The sequence below is a fragment of the Corythoichthys intestinalis genome, chromosome 10 (genome assembly GCF_030265065.1).
Source record: "Corythoichthys intestinalis isolate RoL2023-P3 chromosome 10, ASM3026506v1, whole genome shotgun sequence".
NCBI lineage: Eukaryota > Metazoa > Chordata > Actinopteri > Syngnathiformes > Syngnathidae > Corythoichthys > Corythoichthys intestinalis.
The window spans coordinates 27,635,727-27,650,489 of NC_080404.1; the positions used below are offsets into that span (position 1 = coordinate 27,635,727).

The window sequence follows — 14,763 nt, forward strand, 5'->3', positions numbered from 1 at the left end:
ACCTAAACTTGTCCGATTAGAAGGAGGCCAAGAGTTTAATCTGGGAAGTCAAATTATGTGAAACGGGCTCAGAAGGAATTTCAGAAAAATTTATATTAATGTGGGTCAGACTTGTATCAGAGCGACCAGGCAGAACAGCCTTGATTCAAAGTGTCAAAGAGCACAAAAAGGCAGACTTGGTTTTGGTTTGCTGTTGAGGAGAATCGCAAATATCTTGGTGTATCTTCACTGGAATGTAAAACACTGCACTGGAAACAAGTACGTGTTCAAGCTCCATGTAATCTCATAGACTGCCATTGATAGCTAGACGTCCAATCCATTTGCATTGGGAGGCCTTGCAGGGAATGAACCACAGTTCAAATGGATTGGCCATCTACAAGTGACGATTTAATTTAAATTTACAGCAGAAAGACGAAAAGAGCCGCATGAATGACGCCGGTTAATCGTCAATGGCACTGAAAGATTTAATATTAATAATGTAATGTATCCATTATTACATATAGTGGCCTAGTGGTTAGCACATCCATCTTACATTTCAGAGGTTCAGGTTTGGGTACTTATTTTGGATGTTACAATTAATTCTGAAGGACATTTATTAATCTACTGTGATAGAAAATGCTGACAAGGAAGGACGAATAAAATAGTGTCATCTAATTAAAATTAACACCTCCCTTTATCATGTTCTGCCCACATCGGATGGGACTAGGCTTAAAAACTTGGCAATTTCACATCGCAGATTCGTCTAATATCATTTGATTTGGTATCTTTTGATTAAATTCCAAGTTGCGGTAAGTCAAGGTATGGGCCCTAGAATTCATGGGATTTAGTTGCTTTAGGACAAACTGGTCGACTTTCAATTGTATTTCAAACATTCACTACGGTTCAAACGTTTGGGGTCGCTTAGACCCCAAAACATTTGAACGGTAGTAGTGTAGGTCTAGTTAGAATAGAAGTGACTACCAAATTTCATATTAGAATGCAAATCAGAACAAATAAAATCTAACTACAAGTTTCCCAATATGCATTATGTAACAATAAGTGATCCAGTTCAGCCTCTGATATGTCATTTAAATTCTGGCTAAGTAGACTTTGGGACAGCTGCAGTAGGCCTGAGTATTAACTGCCATCTACCACACTAGAAATCCACCCAGTGACGAGAAGACAGAAAAAATACCGTAGGCAACAGTGTTGTTTTATGACTCACAAATAATACATTTCGATCATCCGCCTCCCAACAGGTGGCTGTATGGAGGTTGCATTTGGAAGCAGATCAGGTGCTGCTGGTTTAGTGAGAATAATCCCAAAATAAGCAGCTGGCCTATTTTTTAGTAGACACAGCCCCTCCGCCTGACCGTTCTGTGTTACTTCCTCTTTCTCTGTGCCACCTGCATGAATGCAGACGTTTTTGTTGTTTTGTTTTTTTCTTGCAGCTGACCAACACGTGAAAGAAAAATCGAGAGGCCGCAACCACACATGATCATGAATTCCATGTCATACGATGGATCTTGGAAGTAAGTGTGCTCTTCTCATCTTTCTCGTATGCCTCATAGTCTGTTGTCGTCATGATGGAGGCAAGGTCAAACGGCAACAGTGTAGGGTGTCTGCAGTGCACATCACCTCCTTACCTACTAGTATAGTTTGATAGTGCTGGGGTTCTCAAAATTCATTGGCTTGAAAAAGTTAGAAGGGTGAAATTACCACATACAATCTGAATCCAAGGGATTTTTTACCCCTAAGTATTGATGAATTGTTTCATGGGATGGAACTCGGCTGAATTCAGTTTTATGTTAATCAATTTTCGCTGGCTGATGTCCACTGCTTTCACTTACAAATGGGCTTAGAGGGGCTGGGCTGGTTTACACTATAAAAGTCAGTCAAATTCACAAATAGCGATTTAGACAGACACCATTTAACAACTTTTTGTAACCACTGTAAAATGAATTTTTTTTTGTAAAGGCAACTAGTGAGTTACTAGTATAGAAACGTATTATGACAAAGAAAAAAAAGACTAGTATCACTTTTTAACATGCTACCTTTTTAATATGACAGTAATATGTAAAAATCTGATCATTATTATGTTTTAACATGATAGTATGTTTTTACATCATATTGTAACATTGTATAGTACAGTATCACTTTATTACATGATAATAATATCATGTAAAAATGTGATTACTATCATGTAAAAACTTGATTTTGGACTTTTTTTTTTGGTGTGGCAGCGATATGCTTCTATATATTATCCTTTTCACATTGTGGTGTGACACCCATTGAAAGGCAATTATAGTAAGTTGCACTTGCCATGGCAAAACTCAAAATTATATGCATTTCAAAAGCAGAGATTTATCGACCCAAAATATGAGCTTCCAGTATCACTTTACTTGTGACTGTACTTTAGAAAACGACACTAGAGGACTTGGAAAGCTGCTGGCCAGCAGGATGTTTGATTTTTGTAATGCGACACAATCATCAGACTTTTTAATTGAGCTAAAGCTTTGGTAGGACGGATTTACTACTACACCCTAACCACCAAATACTCTCTAAGCTACTGTATTTAAATGACATAACAAAAATAAGGTATTGTAAAATTCTGCATAACAAGTTTGAGAACAACTGCTGTAGTCTACATTAGTCGCATGTTGCGAATCGAGCCAGCAAGCTGGGAAATGCATGTTGTGATAGCTGAGCAGGAAGTTGAAAACTGCCCTGTAGGCCTCTGGAGATGTAGCGTCACAGCAGGTGACCATGTGTCATTGCAAAACCAACATAACGCACGCACAGTGATGGTTACAAATGCACACAGCAAGGGTGCTCATCAAAGACGTGGGAACAGACCCCACTGAGTCAAAAGCAATCACTACTGTATCATTTAAACGAGTATGTATTCCCATGCTCGGACTATGCTCACACAGTCACACCATCATGAGGATTATGAGAGCTTCATAATGGAAAAAAGTAAACTAGTTACATCAAACTTGGCTGTTTTCATGTTGTGTTTTGTAATACAAATAATCTCTCATGCATGTCACTCATGCATGACATGCTTTATCATCTGTCCTGTGAATACAGTGTGATTAACAACATTTCGTGTCACCGATATTTCGGTATATTTTTGTTACATACTATGTGACGAAAAAGCTGAGTAGCACTATGTTGTGATGTCAAGGTCAGTTTGCTGTTCTCCATAAATGTTCTGCATGAGCTGTCCATCATCAGTAAATATATTTCAAATAATTTCCTCCTCCTGTGATTGTTTTCAAAATCATATAACTGAAGCCGGTAAGCACTTGTGCCTGATTTTTGTTGTTATATAATTTTCCTTGGGAGTTTTGAAAGTCTGCATAGCCCCTGAATGTCTCAGAATGTGATTGAATAAGCAGTCGAGGGACACGCCCATGAAGAGAGCAGTTTAGAGGAGGGAGGATCAAATTACACGGCTTTAAAGTACGCACGACAGGATAAAAAAAAGTCTAAAATAGCATTATTATGTGAATTACAGTTAGTATTTTTCCCCGATTGCTAAATAAATTGTATGGTTATGACAAATAAGTCTTGTGCTAAATAGAATATGCAATAATAAAAATGCAATTACGACATGGCAAAATTACTCCATAATGGTCAAAAAAGTCGACTTCACCTTTACTGTTGCACCTCCCGAACGATATTTTATGCCACTGGAGTTAGTCTGGCTTTTGTTATTTCCCTGCCCCGGCTTCGGAGGATGTAAACCAGGCATGTCCAAAGTCCGGCCCGGGGGCCAAATGCGGCCCATGGTCAAATTTCATCCGGCCCCCAGCCTCTGTCATAAAATCAATAACGTCTGGCCCGCACACAGACTTAATAAATTGGTCAGCAGTACTGCTACCAGCATATGAAGTAGCGTACACACTAAATGCTGCTCCTCATTTAACCACTAAAAGGCAGCAGCACTCTAAGCAACATTACCCCGTGTGACCTTTTACTCCCAATTTTCTAAAATGGCGTTAATCAACAAAAAAAAGAAAGTTGACTGCGACGGCTGACGCTTCAAGGATAGGTGGAAATTCAACTATTTCTTCCCTAAAATACGTAACAACTGTGTCTGCCTCATTTGCAAAGAGCCAGTTGCTGTTTATTAGAGTTCAGTGTGAGGCGATATTACCAAACATGACACGCTGACATGTACGACAAGATTACAAGGAAGATATGTAGCGAGAAATTGAAGCAACTTGAAGCTAGTTTCATTTTTCAGCAGCGGTATTTCGCAAGATCCCGAGAGTCGAAAGAGAACGCCACATAGGATGGTTGCGAGATTGTTGAAATTATTAATTAAAAAAAAAAAAAGTAAATGTGACACACATAATGGATTGCTAAAATTTGCTTAAATATATTGTTCTACGTAAAGGAGGTCAGTCAAGGTCGGCCCCCACCATTTTTACCACACCAAATCTGGCCCCCTTTGCTAAAAGTTTGGACACCCCTGATGTAAACAAACCAAGAGGCATGACAGCTAGGTGACATGCTAACCCGAACCGAGTGACGTCTCAGTCTTAAAAATCACAGAAAACTAACCCGGATTATATCACACGGCAGCGTTGTCGATTGCCTTTGCCGATCGGCAACCTGTCCGGCGGCGAGCAAGTTACAGCTCTTACACCTGCTGCGGACAGGAGAGCTCGCCAGGGAAGCAGCTGGAGAATATGGCCGGAAAAACCGGCCAACATTGGAGGAGTGCGCAGCTGCCACATGCTCAACACGAATTTGGCGTAAAATAATGCTTTACTACACAGCGAAGACGTAAACAGTTAGAGAGCGGCGTGCAGTGGTTGTGCAGCTAACATGGCAGGATGTGTCTTAGGAGAACTTTTCTACATGTCCGTCCATGATCGAACATAAGTAAGTAGTCCTTTATTTAAGAAAGTTTGTAGTGTTTACTTTGTAATTGCTGTATTTGGAGCCATTTTTAACACAAAGTTGCAATTTCTGAAGGGGTTTAAAATTTGACAGAACACCTGGCACACGAAGAGGGCAATAAGCCGAGTGTAGAGGGGGGTGTGCAAGCAAGCCGCCAGTCGCCGGCCGAGTGGAATTCTCGGTGGACAATCAGCCACAAAATGCAAGCCACCGCCGTATTAAAACGTGTGCCATGACTCCAGTATTTGACATGATACAAAATACGAGGTTTACCCACTTCCTTGATAGTCCAATGGTCCCACAGTTGTAGGGCTTGTTTTGGCCAATATCCACGGTGAACGGGAACCTTTTGAAACCCAAAAAGGCTCACACGCCTCTCCCTGGTGCAGCAACATTTTTCTGCAGCCGTTTGGCTGGCGTGATGCGAAAAATAAACGAATGAATCCGCAAAATCGACTGAATCCACAGTCCATCTGCATACTATAAAGCAATGCTGTATTGTGAGATGCTGACACGGGTGATGTCACATTCGCATTCATCCGAAACCCGAGACTGAAGCCGGAAGTCACTAATTTTTATGGTGCGAGATCCAAAAATTGAATATATAAAACGATCGCCTCCACAGAATCCAAGCGGTCCATTTAATTCAGGAGCATAAAACACCGCATGAAATATGAAAAATGAGAAAACAATAGATACCAAAATCCTACATGATGACGTCACTAATTAGTCGAGTCAACTGAACTATCATCACATTTTAGTCGACTACAAAAAGATCTAAGATCGTTCAACACCTTATGCACACAGACTGACTGGCGACTAGTTGTAAGGCTTCAAGCTCTACAGAAAATAGATGGATGGTTATGACCAGGGGTCGGCAACCAAAAATCTTGGAAGAGCCATATTGGACAAAAAAAAGAAAATTGTCTTCAGCCGCAAAACATTAAAAGCCTTATATAAGCTGTATAATGAAGGCAACACATACTTATGTATCTACTAGTATATTAGCCTATTATCAAAATGACTACCGGTAAGTTGGCTACAAATACATATTGAGCCTTCATCATTATCGTATTTTTCGCATTATAAGGCGCAACGCATCATAAGGCACACCTTCAATGAATGGCCTATTTTAAAACTTTTTTCATATATAAGGTGCACCTCCTTATAGGGCGTATAGAATAGACACTACAGTAGAGGCCAGGGTTACATTATGCATCTATTAAATGGAGCTGCGCTCCGAGTTGCTGTGAGACCGTTTGCAGCTCAATTTCGATTCATATACTAGTATAAGGTGCACCGGATTATAAGGCGCACTCTCAGCTTTTGAGAATATTTAAGGCTTTTTGGTGCGCCTTAAGGTGCAGAAAATACAGTTTATTTTCCCTGCAGTGCATCCTATAGAGAATGATGCGTGACAACTCTGTTGAATGATGCCGCCTCAACTTCGTTACTGTCACGGAATGCGGGCAGCTGGGTGGTGTGGACCCAAATGCAGGGAAACAAAACGCAGCTAGGCAGGTGGTGGTGAACTAAAAAAACGCTTTAATAATAACTAACAAAAACACAAAGTTCAACCAAAAGGACTGGGGATCAAAAAGGCAATGTTCAAACAAAACATACTCAATCGGAGGGACCGGTACACGTGGGCTTGGACAGGACTTGACATCGACATTGACATTGACAATGACACAACAAGGAGTGAATAGAAACTTGGAGTTTATATACACACAGAGACAAGTGGTAACGAGACAACGAAGAACAGATGGGTGACACAGGAGGATGCAGTTTGGAGGATACACAAAGAGCGGGCACAACAGGTGAAATCAATGGGCAATCACAGGGACACACAAGGAGGGAACCAACACAAAACCTAACAATTACAATATTAATAAATTAGAATCATGTTTGTCCTCCTTCAAAAACCATATAGAAACAAAAAATAGATTTCCCTTGCCCATCTTTTTCCATTTTCGCTCATTTTTTAAAAGCTCCAGGGAGCCACTAGGGCAGCGCTAACGAGCCGCGGGTTGCTTACCTCTGGTTATGGCTGTGTGGTGGTGAGCTTGTCAGCAAGTTCCACAGTTCCAGGGTTTTGGGTTAACTAGTATATATGTACGTAGGAGTATATATAGTATAGTTTGCATTTTTATTCAAGGATCAGTATTTGTAGAGAAATGGGTGACACTTATTATCCAGGAATTAATGTTTTTTTTGATATGGCAGAAACTGGGTCAAAGGTTGAAAAACCCTTTATTTAAATCCCGATTTTCCTTTTCGTAATTTAGCCACCAAAGCCAGTGTCATTTAGTTTAGTATGCCATCTGTCAGGATGGGCCTAAACAGACACATGAAGACTGCCATTTTTGTTTAAAGCGGCAAATATGAGCTAATTTCCTGCAGTCTTTCAAAGAAAAGCTTTTGTCCGATATTGTCTGACTGCTACCAAGTCTACCAAGACAAATGGGCAAAGCTAAAATGTCAGGAATTAAATATTTTGGCCCTTCTTGAATAATTCCACAAATTTAGAGTTGAGGTGTTTTTGATTTATATATATTTGGTTGTTGAATGCTGCAACAACACATCCCTTTTTTTTTTTTTTTTTTTTAAACAATCTACTAATCTGCTGTAATCTGCATGTTTTTCTCTATTTAAACTGAAGGAAGGGGAAATGAAACTAAAAAAAAAAATCTGTTTAGCTTAAAAAGGCACTTCAGACAGACAAATACACAAGGTAACTACTTACAGGAAATTGCATTTGAGTCTCAGGACTTCGTTTTGGGCATGCATGCACTTTTCGGGAGCATGTACTGCCCCAAACACATATGCACACAAACGCTTGTGTATAGCATGGTCAGCTGACTTGACTGCTTTACTTTTTCTCATGCATGTGGTATGTCACGTGTTGCACACTAGTGCGGCAGCCCTACATACCATAACATTCTCAGCAATGTTGTGTTCACTGGCCTCTGTTTGTCTGTTTGCCATATTAAGGCCTTTTTGCACGGGCGCAAGTAATGCGCAACATGCCGTCGAAAAGCCCGCTAGTTAAATTTGTGGTGTAAAGGAGCCATTCTGCGCATACAGAGTCAGGCAGTGTGGCAAGAGTATATTGCGTTAACGGGAGGGTCCTCTGATAGAAACATGTTCTCTTCCAGAGCGGTAATGCTCTGACATCACAAAGGCTAGGTTCATACTACAGGTCTTAATGCACAAATCCGATTTTTTGTCATCCATTTTTTTTGGCGTGCCCGTTCAGAGTGGCTTTGTCCTTTGAGACCATTCAAGTATTACGCATGCGCTCTAATTCGCAGTCCGACACGCGCTGAGCAAGAAGACCCGCATGCGCAGAAGCATCAAAACAAATCACACACATGTCATCCGTCATTCCAGGGATATCATATTTTTCTTTTCAAAAAGAGGACACAAATATCGATAGCATGCACGCAATGTCCATGCATGTCACACACACATACGGGCAGTTTACCCTGACTCTCGGCCGTGTAGGCAATGCTGAAATATTGCTCACATAGAGCAGAGAGAAAACTGATCATTCTCAGGCTTATCCTCAACCCATTTTTATTTTTTTTATGACTGTTGTCAAGCCTGGTCCTTCCCCAAAAGCCGTGTTCACTGCAAGCTAGGCGCTAATAACGCACAGCTGCACCGCTACTGTAGCATCTCTCTCGCTATTTGATGACGTAATTGCTGCATGAATTCCGATTTGGGAGACTGGACAGTACAGACCGCCACAACAGTCAGGAAAAATGTGGCCCAGATCGGATTTGAACCACATACGAAAATGACCGAGATCGGATTTGAAATGGTCCAGTTCTATGCGACTTGTCAGGTTCAGACCGTCAAGTTAATGCCTCACTCAAGTCGGAAAAACACGAAAAAAATTGGTTTCATGCATTAAGACCTGTAGTATGAACCTAGCCAAATAGATGTGTAACGATACATTGAGATGGATTGATTTATCGGTTTATCTCCTTCCCCACAAAAATTGAAAGGAACCATACTGATTTAAAATCACCAAACAGGTGTTTCTAAACTTCTGAAAGGGGCAGACAACACATGCATCTTAGCGAAAAGAATCTTGTTTAATAATTTCCTAAAACACATAATTTAATTTGTCTGGTGTGTAATAGTAGAGAAAGACCTAAATTAAAAAAAAAAAAAAAGACAGGATTTCCAGGAAGTGGCTGCACTTAGTGCGGACAAGCATTTGGTACTATATCCGCCATTCCTTGTAACGTCAGTTAAATTCATTGTAACATTGTTTGAGATTATCAGTTTTTTTGTGCGTTGGCATAAATGACGTCACGTAATGCTTACGCTCGTAAAGGAGTGTCATTTTTTTATATTTACACATCATTTTCTTTCATTATCAGAGGTCTAGGAAATATGTCATTTGCAGACTTACATACTTTGAGCAACTTTTTTTTTTTTACATGAAGGTCATTTCTACTCAATGTTGTCTGTCGATTTAAGCCACGAACACTATCCAGCACCCTGGACAGAGATGATGCACCTCTATCCAGAGCAGCATAAATTCGACTCACTGACCAAAAAGAATATAATAAATTGATAATAATATTTAAAATAGTAAATATTGAAAAATAAAATCTTTCTTAAAGCGACAGCCTTTTTCCAAGCATACTGTCTTTACCATATACTGTAGTTACACTGACCCACCATCTTTAACACATCTAGAGAGGGAAAAAAGACAACAACAAAAAAGAAAATATACAAACCCTCTGTCCTTGGAAAATCCCTCTTTACCCCCCCCCCCCCCCTTCCCCAAAAAACCTGTCTTTTTTCAAGCGACAGTATTGACGCACCCTTATACCCAGCATAGATTAATGCTCTTGCAAGCCTTGTTGATGTGTGAGACCACTGACCTGATTTCAGACTCCAATTGCGGGGTCATGAATATTATGAAAGAACAATCGGAGGTGTTTAGACACGGTCTAGGCGGTGAAGCAGGAGTGGCAAAAGAGTCACACGGCAAAGTGGGAAAACAATCGAATGATGGCCTCCAAATGGGGCAAACAGGATGCACAATGGACAGAGGCACACCATTGAAAACACGTTTCAGGGCAGTACTCCAAAATATTGACGAGAAAAAGACATTTTCATTTGCAGTTGACAGGATGGCTGGCAGCTGCTGATAAGAGAGGAAAAATAAATAGCTCTGAAAGTACTGATTTAGATTTTTTCCCCCTTTCTTTTTATAGTCCAAAAGGTGAAAGATGATTATACAAGAGGAAGGTACTGTATGTATAGATTTTCTGGTGTATATTACCTTTTAAGTTGGTTGCAGTCCACAATCTTTTTTGCAGTAAAAGATCAGTTTCATGTAAAGGCGTATTTTGACAGAACGGCGTAGTTACAAAAAAAACCCAAACAAACAAAAAAACCCTCTGAAGATTTAAAAAAAAAAAAAGAAAGGTCTTTCTAAAATGAGAGTTGTTGCCAAGCTTAACCCTTTATAGGACATGTGAATATTTTAGGTCATTTAAAGACCATAAAGACCCAGCACCCCTGTGACCCTCATGAGGGTAAGCGGTCCTGAGGATGATTTGTTAAGATTAGGGTTGTTCCGATCATGTTTTTTTGTTCCCGATCCGATCCCGATCGTTTTAGTTTGAGTATCTGCCGATCCCGATATTTCCCGATCCGATTGCTTTTTTTTTTGCTCCCGATTCAATTCCAATCATTCCCGATAATTGTTCCCGATCATATACATTTTGGCAATGCATTAAGAAAAAAATGAATAAAACTTGGACGAATATATACATTCAACATACAGTACTTAAGTACTGTATTTGTTTATTATGACAATAAATCCTCAAGATGGCATTTACATTATTAACATTCTTTCTGTGAGAGGGATCCACGGATAGAAAGACTTGTGACTTTGTATATTGTGACTAAATATTGCCATTTAGTGTATTTGTTGAGCTTTCAGTAAATGGTACTGTAGCCATGCCCCAATGCATGATGGGAAGTGGAACCATGACTGTGCGTATTGCTACCAATTGATATATCTTCTCTGCGTTGGGAAATAAAATAAGGTGTTAAGAAAAAGATGAATTGCTACCTTGCTTCCCCACATTGCTTCCCATGATATTTCTAATCTTAGGGAGAGGGATTGTAAGGCTTTAGCCAATTAAAACAAGCCTCCAAAGGCTGCCAAAATTCACTCTACTCATTTTACGCTGCCTTTTATCTCTCTATATAGGTAAAATGGCGCCATTACAGATTGAGCACGACAATGTGTGAGTGGGTCGTGCAACGCATGCATTAATTGCGTTTAATATTTTAACGTGATACATTTTTAAAAAAACGTATTACCGCCGTTATCGGGATAAATTTGATAACCCTACCTTAAGCCTAAACTAAAGACTCTGGATGAGTGTCTTATATTATGTCTGTAACGTTACATACAATTAGAAAATGATTTAATAAAATAAATAAATAAATAAAAAAAGGCATGGCTGATATTTTTTTGCCGATTCCGATACTTTGAAAATGACGTGATCGGACCCGATCGATCGGCATCTCTAGTTAAGATGTTAATAAAACCAAATGAATATGATTAAAAACAGAACTCCACTCTGGTTATGGCCCCAAACGCTCTAAAGTTCACAAATAAATGAAATGGCATTAATAACATAAGATTTTTAAAATTCCTTTTTTGTTTTTGTTTTTAATGAAATATTAAAATTAACATTTTTAATTAAATAAGGAGAATATTTACAGGTTTCTTTACATTTAAGCTACATAAAATTAAAATGAGACAATATATTTTTTTGTCATGGGGTGTTTTAATTTAAAAAAAACAAAAAAAAAACAGTTTTTTTTTTTTCTCCAACAAATAAGGGAATGTTAACCTGTTAACCAATTAACCTGCCTGCCATTGACAACGATAGACCTCTAATTCATTTATACTGGCAGGAATGGCTAAGAATGCTCATCTTTCAGTGCCATTGATGATGCTAAATGTCCAATCAATTTTCTCTGCCAACATCTCCCAGTCAAAATGGGTTGGGTGTCTAGTGCTGTGAATAACACCCAATGAGTGACCTATAAAGGATAAAAAAAAAAAAAGAAGAAAAGGAAGCAATTCTATATATAGTGGGGCAAATAGATATTTAGTCAACCACCAAATGTGCAAGTTTTCCTACTTGAAAAGATTAGAGAGGCCTGTAATTGTCAATATGGGTAAACCTCAACCATGAGGGACAGAATGTGGGAGAAAAACAACAGAAAATCACATTGTTTGATTTTTAAAGAATTTGTTTCCAAATTAGAGTGGAAAATATTTATTTGGTCACCTACAAACAAGCAAGATTTCTGGCTGTCAAAGAGTTCTAACTTCTTCTGACGAGGTCTAACGAAGTCTAACGAGGCTCCACTCGTTACCCGTATTAATGGCACCTGTTTTAACTCATTATCGGTATAAAAGACAACTATCCACATCTCAGTCAGTCACATTCCAAACTCCACTATGGCCAAGAACAAAGAGCTGTCGAAGGACACCAGAGACAAAATTGTAGACCTGCACCAGGCTGGGAAGACTGAATCTGCAATAGGTAAAACGCTTGGTGTAAAGAAATCAACCGTGGGAGCAATTATTAGAAAATGGAAGACATACAAAACCACTGATAATCTCCCTCGATCTGGGGCTCCATGCAAGATCTCACCCTGTGGCGTCAAAATGGTAACAAGAACGGTGAGCAAAAATCCCAGAACCACATGAGGGGACCTAATGAATGACCTACGGAGAGCTGGGACCACAGTAACAAAGGCTACTATCAGTAACACAATGCGACGCCAGGGACTCAAATCCTGCACTGCCAGACTTGTCCCCTTGCTGAAGCCAGTACACGTCCAGGCCCGTCTGCAGTTCACTAGAGAGCATTTGGATGATCCAGAAGAGGACTGGGAGAATGTGTTATGGTCAGATGAAACCAAAATAGAACTGTTTGGTAGAAACACAGGTTCTCAAGTTTGGAGGAGAAAGAATTGCATCCGACGAACACCATACCCACTGGGAAGCATGGGGGTGGAAACATCATGCTTTGCGACTGTTTTTCTGCAGAAGGACCAGGACGACTGACCTGTGTAAAGGAATGAATGAATGGGGCCATGTGTCGAGAGATTTTGAGTGAAAATCTCCTTCCATCAGCAAGGGCATTGAAGATGAGACTTGGCTGGGTCTTTCAGCATGACAATGATCCCAAACACACAGCCAGGGCAACAAAGGAGTGGCTTCGTAAGAAGCATTTCAAGGTCCTGGAGTGGCCTAGCTAGTCTCCAGATCTCAACCCCATAGAAAATTTGTGGAGGGAGTTGAAAGTCCGTGTTGCCCAACAACAGCCCCAAAACGTCACTGCTCTAGAGGAGATCTGCATGGAAGAATGGGTCAAAATACCAGCAACAGTGTGTGAAAAGCTTGTGAAGAGTTACTGAAAAAGTTTGGCCTCCGTTATTGCCAACAAAGGGTACATAACAAAGTATTGAGATGAATTTTTGATATTGACCAAATACTTATTTCCACCATGATCTGCAAATAAATTCTTTAAAAATCAAACAATGTGATTTTCTGTTTTTTTTTCCCCCCACATTCACTCATGGTTGAGGTTTACCCATGTTGACAATTACAGGCCTCTCTAATATTTTCAAGTGGGAGAACTTGCACAATTAGTGGTTGACTAATTACTTATTTGCCCCACTGTACATGTGCTTTTGTTGTATTTCAGGATATATATTGGATAGTTATATGGATATTTTGGAAATTTATTGTTTACCAGTTTGTCGAATTTTTGGCAAAATATTTTTGCATGCTTGCATACGCCTGCTGTATGCCATACTGTGAGTCAATCGTTTGGTGATGTAACAGTGGGTGCAATCCTTGATTTGGAAGCACTTTTCCCCCACCCAGAATGTTCCGGAGTGATTGCATGCACACAACATCCACTTTCTAAAGATTTGCAGCCTAATTAAATTTCCTATCAACTCGGGATGTCTGCTGGCATTTGCAGATAATGATCTGAACATAAAACATTTCACTGAAGATGCTGTACAAAAGCCAAAAGAGACACTAGTTTGCTGACCACTTGAATTATGAGTTTTCATTTTTCTTGCCATCACCATATTGATGAGAAAAATATCATCAGAATGGAAATTAAAAGTAAGAGACATCACCCCTTCTTGACGATGATCTGATGATTGTCGGTTAGGTGTGAAGCGAGAGTTACGTAAACGGTACTTTGGCCCCACGCACCCCCTTCATTTATTTCCTGTGCTCTTATCAAAGTGTTGGATTAATCTTCAACGCTATCAGTGCACTTTTTGACTTTTACCATTAGAACATTAGTCTTGCTCCATGTCACATCCCTTCATTAGGTGTTCTTCAGAAATACCAATGCTCTGTTAGAAAGTCAAATTCTTTTCAAGTATAATAATGTGCCATTTCCTTGGGTATTAATTTTACAGTGTGCATAAAGGTAAGTCATTAAATCGTGTTTCCTGTTGAATTTTTACCTTTGCCTGAAGGTAAAACCTACGGAAGGAGGTTATGTTTTCGGTTGCATTTGTCTGTTTTTCTAAATGTTTGTGTTCAAGATAACTAAACAACAAATAGAGGGCTTAAAATCAAATTTGCCGCTTATGTTTGTCATATGAAACAGAACAGGTGATTAAATTTGGGGGTAATGAGGTCAAAGGTCACAGAGGTCATTAATGGAATTTTTTGATAACGAATGAAAGGAATATTATAAAACTTGCAGGATAGATTTCATACAAAATAGAAGAGGGGATCATATTTTGGGGTATTGAGGTCAAGGGTCACAGAGGTCG

At 39.5% G+C, this 14,763-nt stretch overlaps 1 protein-coding gene across 1 annotated transcript in view; it reads left to right on the forward strand.

The window, feature by feature from the left end:
• LOC130922834 (equilibrative nucleoside transporter 1-like) overlaps positions 1-14,763 on the forward strand; it is a 78,356-nt gene that overhangs the window by 4,210 nt on the left and 59,383 nt on the right. Inside the window, exon 3 of the mRNA XM_057847987.1 lies at positions 1,431-1,511. The gene's annotated coding sequence lies outside the window, so the exon portion shown is untranslated. The remainder of the gene's footprint in view (positions 1-1,430; positions 1,512-14,763) is intronic.